The following is a 6,000-nucleotide window of genomic DNA, read 5'->3' on the forward strand; positions in this document are numbered from 1 at the left end:
AGCCTAGTAGTAGAGTAGCCAATCCGAGTGTGTGATTGCTCATATCCAGTGAACGTGGATAGAATAATTAATGATGTGATACGTTGGCTAGATCATGGAGTCAGGACAGGTGCCTGTGATTGGCTTGTGTAACAGGAGAGAGAAAGCAATACCTTTCTTTTTTCTTTTTTTTTTTTAAGAAATCAGCCTAATCATTGGCACAATGCAGTATTGAAGCCAACTAGCTGAAGTAAAGCTTTGGCCTTGATGGTTTTTTGACTCGATCTTGACCCAGTATTGTCTTGTCTTGGACTTGACAGTGGTGTTCTTAACCACAGCCCTATCCATGGCACTGTTTAAAAAGTTGTTAGGTGAAGGACCTACAAAACTTACTGTACTATGAAATAAGAAAATTGTTAAAGGTGAAACATTTAAAGGTAACTGATCTTGCCGTTCAGTTACGTTAGCTGCTTATCTGAACATCTGAACCTTTAATCAAGAAATTTTATATAACAGGACGTTTTATAATTTGTAACTGAATGCCTCTGGTCTAATAATGTTGGCACCTCAGTGTAGCTACACAACCACACACACATAGAGACTCGCATGTCGTCGTGTGTCGTCCCCCCCCCCCCCCCCCCCCCAAGAGTTCAATTTTAGTGACTTCATATGTCTCATGTGTTTTAAGTGGAGGGTCTTTATGTTATGCTTTATGCTACAATGGGGCCAGCAGAATAGGTTGTGCTGAGCACAGAACATTAAAAAAACAAACAAAAAAAAAAACCACTGTGCATATAATTGACACGGATTCCCTTCATACTGTAAAAGTCGTCTAACGACAGTCGTCCAAACAGTTCACTGTGCAAAGCATACTGTAGCCAAGGGAGCACTCACTTAATAAAACTCCCACTGTCTTGTGTAGTAAATAGCTACATGTACGGAAAACGTGTTGCGACGATGCGTCCTGAAGTCGAGTCGTCTCGCTCGTGCCACCGCCGTTCCCATTACAGCCCTCTGGTTGTGAATACTTCTTCAGGGTATGGGATTGCTCTGTTTATTTATTTCTAGAGATGCATACAAAGCAAAACTGTCTGTATATATAATATATTTATTCTATAAATAAGGTGTTTATTTTTAATTTTATTCAATGTCTGTTTTTTTTTCTTTGCATTTTTGGGCCAGAAGAGATGTAATTTACTGTCTTTTTTTTTTTAAACTTAACATACATATCAGATGTCGGTGCCTAATATTTTATGAAACCTCACACTCAAGCTGGTTCAGTAGCACGCTGAACGTCGTAGGCCTTAACTGCAGCACGGCTCAACACCAACTAGCTGTTTGGTTTTATTTTTTTGTCCCTTTTGTTTGTCCTTTTTTTTTTGTATACCACAATGATTTTAATGCATAAATAGTAAAATTGCAAAACTGTTTTTGATTTTTTTTTTTGATTGAGCTGTTTTGCTGGCAGCAGCAGATCAGTGTATGATCATAGGTAGAAGAGCAGAAATGTTTTGAATCACTGCAAAAATCAAGCCAAGATTAAATCTTTGTGAGATCAGATATCGATTTATTGTATGTGAAGCTTCTTCTGAGAGGAGACAAACTGTATAACGGCTACTTTGTAGGGAGGGAGGGAGAGAGACAGAGAGAGTGTGTGTATTTTGTCTCTGAGGTGTGCTGAGATGTACATGTGAATAATCCGGTCTTTCTTCCTGCTTCCTTCTACCCTGCGCTCTGCTGCTCCAGACGAGACTCAACAGCGGTACTTGTAAATTGCTGGAAATAAAGGAATATATTATTCCGTCTACGTGGTCGTCTTTGCTTTTTGATGACCCAGAACCTCACTGAAAGCTTGTTTGGGCTTCAAGTGGATGCTTGAATTGTTTAGCCAAATTGAGCTTGAGTGCAAAAGTTTGCACACCCCTCCTTGGTTTCTGTGATTATTTACATTTCAGTTCATTAAAAAATCCATTCCATAAAAATGATTTGTTTATTGTTCATATACACAACAATATTTAAATCTTTCTTAGAGCCGTTTAAAGGCTAACTCGCTTTTGATTTATTAAAATTTAAATTAAACCCACTGAATTCAAGTGACAAGTCAAACAAATGAATAATTATAAGAAAACAGTAATAAATAAAATATAATAACTTTTGGTTGTGATTTTCACCACTAAATTGCTTACTGATGATGAAAAAGCTCAAACAAACTCAAAATCTTTTTCAGTTTGCTTGTTAGAAGCCAATGGGAATCAAGAAAACGTCTTATACACAACCCAACACAAAATGGCGATATCTGGAGAAAGGGATAAAAAGAGTTTAGTGTTTAATCAGAAATAAAAGAAAATTAAATTAAATTAAAAAGCATGACAATTTAGTACTTATTAAGGCAGACTATTTAAATTAAGAGCATTTAATCACGCACACACACACACACACACACACACACACACTTGTGCTACTGTTTTGCAGGCACTTTATCACAAATATCACAAAGCTGTCCAGAAAGAGACCAGAATCATGAGCCATGAAAGCTGATGCACAGACTCAAAAGACATCTTAGAGAACAGTTAAAGCTGAGATGTGTAATAAGCAGATATATGGAGACGAAATGTGGCGACGTTTGGACCCGAGTGTCCTGTGGGGTCATGAACAAAACACTCTTATGAGAGAGACAGAGGCAGGCTCTGGGAAAATGACTGACCGTCATTGTTCTCACACAGATGTGTCGAAACGTCCCTCACCAGAGTTCTAAACACAAGGGCAGAACATACACTCAACTCCAGAATTTTAAACAATTTTAAACAAAGTGATTGTATAAAATGAACATCTATCTCATAAGACGTCTCCAAAACAAACATTTTAAAAATAACACCTTCAAAGAATAAATGCAAATTATCAGCCTTGGAAAGAAAAATGTCTCATCTCATTATCTCTAGCCACTTTATCCTGTTCTACAGGGTCGCAGGCAAGCTGGAGCCTATCCCAGCTGACTACGGGCGAAAGGCGGGGTACACCCTGGACAAGTCGCCAGGTCATCACAGGGCTGACACATAGACACAGACAACCATTCACACTCACATTCACACCTACGCTCAATTTAGAGTCACCAGTTAACCTAACCTGCATGTCTTTGGACTGTGGGGGAAACCAGAGCACCCAGAGGAAACCCACGCGGACACGGGGAGAACATGCAAACTCCGCACAGAAAGGCCCTTGTCGGCCACGGGACTCGAACCCAGGACCTTCTTGCTGTGAGGCGACAGCGCTAACCACTACACCACCGTGCCGCCCGAAAGAAAAATGTAATAAATATAATTTTATATGCATCTCCCTGGGAGGCACGGTGGTCAGCCCTGTGATGACCTGGTGACTTGTCCAGGGTGTACCCCGCCTTTCGCCCGTAGTCAGCTGGGATCGGCTCCAGCTTGCCTGCGACCCTGTAGAACAGGATAAAGCGGCTAGAGATAATGAGATGAGATGAGATGCGTCTACCTTTAGAAAGTCTCACTTTTGATAATCTTCAAACCTAAGAATAGAAAATCTTCTGTTTGGAGATTTCCAACCATGTTTGACATCATATCAAGATGTCAGACTCAGATTTGAAACATTTTAAGCACACTTCGCAGTCTGTGATTGGATTAACCTGTGTAATATTCATCCATCAAAGTTGACAAAGACCATGGCTTCACTGGTTGGCTGTGTGTCTTCTCAGGTGACTGGTGAGTCCAATTTGTACTCTGAACTGTTTGCTGCATATTCTGCACCTTGGGCCAGTGGGTGCCTGAATGGAGGTGGTGCCTACTCTAGCTTTCTGCACTGCTTTCCTTTCAGCCGTGGCTCTACGATGCTGTTCAGCTGATTTAACACCTCTGCTGATCAGGCTGCACCATGATGCAAGATGTCAGAGGCAAGATCTTCCCAGCTCTGGACAGGAATGTTAAGGCGCTTAAATGTGGCCTTGAGGTTGTCTTTGAAACGGAGTTTGGGACATCCAACTTGGCGCTTGCCCTCCACAAGTTCCCCATACAGTAGCACCTTGGGGATACGCTGGTTGTTCATGCGCAGGACATGACTTGTCATCTTGCCTGTGCCTTCCACAGACCCTCACGGCTAACTGTGTCAAAGGCCTTTGTGAGATCGACAAAGGTGGCATAGAGGTCACTGTTCTGTTCTTGGCACTTCTCTTGTAGCTGCCTAGTTGCAAAGATTATGTCCACTGTGCTTCTTCCAGCGCGAAAGCCACACTGGCTTTCAGGTAGGAGACCCTGTTCAAGGTGCTGGATGAGGCAGTTGAGGAGAACTCTGGTGAGGATTTTGCCGGCTGTGGACAAGAACAAAATGCCCCGATGATCATCACAGGACTGGTGGTTTCTTTTCCTTTTGTAAAGGTGTATGATGGAAGCATCCTTAAAGTCCTGGGGTATGACACCTTGCTTCCACATGGACTGGAAGATGTCTGCCAGTGTCTGGGTGAGGACAGGACCTCCTGCCTTGTACACGTCTGCAGGTATGGCGTCAATGCCAGGTGCCTTTCCCCTAGAAATTTGACTGATGGCCTTTTGAGTCTCCTTAATGGTGGGTGGTGCATCAAGTTATGGAAGGCATTGGATGCCTTCGTCATTGATAGATGATGGACGATTTAGCACAGCTGCAAAGTGTTCAGCCCAATGCTCCCAGATCTTGGCTCAGTCTGTGATGAGCATTTTCCCATCTGCACCGAGGAGGGGGGAGGAGGGGGAGGGTTGAGGTCCATAGACAGCTTTTAGGGCATCATAGAAGCACTTGGTGTCTTTCTTGTCTGCGAAGTACTGGATTTCCTCAGCTTTGGCACTAAGCCAGTTGTCCTGCATCTGTAAGCCAGTTGTCTTGCAGTGGTTCCTAATGGTCTGGAATGGTAATTTAATGGAATGTGTATCATTCCTAATTTTCTGGAATAGTTATTTAATGGAATGTGTAAGCTTCCTAGAGGTCGGGAATTGTTATGTAATGGAATGTGTATCATTCCTAATGGTTCCTACTGGTCTGGAATGGTTATTTAATAGAATATGTAAGATTCCTAATGGCTCCTAATAGTCTGGAATGATAATTCAGTGGAGTGTGTATCATTCATAATGGTCTGGAAAGGTAGTTTAATGGAATGTGTAATCCCTAATGGTTCCTGTTGGTCTGGAATGGTAATTTAATGGAATGTGTGTCATTCCTGATGGCTGATTTGATTTTATTCTGATGGAATCGTGGACTGATGAACAAACTGTGTTCTAGTGGTATTTAATAATAACCAGGAATTTGTAAGAATCTGGTGGAAAAACATTAAGTTCATTTGTATCACATAACGGAAACCTTAACAGGTATGACAGATTCTAGATGTTTGATGGTTTTCTAATGGAATCCAAACACATCCTATAGTGATCCAGGGATTGCTGTAATGAGTTGAAAAGCATTCATCTTCACTAAGCGCTTTTTCCTCAAGTTTATTCCAGGAACACACCAGGCACGAGATGATAATACACCCTCAATGGGATGTCTATCTATTGATGTCTTCCACAGACATTCACACCAAGGGGTCATTTCAGAGTTCACCAGTCCACCTTATGGCATGTTTTCCGATGCTTGGATGAAACCAGAGAATCCTTGGGAAAAACCAACATGGGCACAGGGGGATCCTGAGATTCCCTGTGTTTGAACCCAGGACCCTGGAGCTGTGATGCAGCAACTCAATCTGCCAAGCAGTGAAGAAAATCACTCCTATAATTCTACAATACACACCCAACATTCTGCACATGCAACTCAATAAAATAAAACAGTCAAGCCTTTGAAATCAAGAAAATAATTATCCTGATGGGAAAATGTTTACAGCAATTCCGATTAACAGTATTCTGATATTTATTTTTATTTTTCCAGAACGGATCAGTGGTCACTGGTAAGTAAGGTGATATCATAATACATGGATATGGATCTGTAACTAGATCCTGAAAAAACAATTACATCCTGCTGGGAAAATATTTTAAAGTAAACCAC

Source organism: Neoarius graeffei, chromosome 26 (assembly GCF_027579695.1).
Source record: "Neoarius graeffei isolate fNeoGra1 chromosome 26, fNeoGra1.pri, whole genome shotgun sequence".
In the NCBI taxonomy this organism is placed as follows: Eukaryota; Metazoa; Chordata; class Actinopteri; order Siluriformes; family Ariidae; genus Neoarius; species Neoarius graeffei.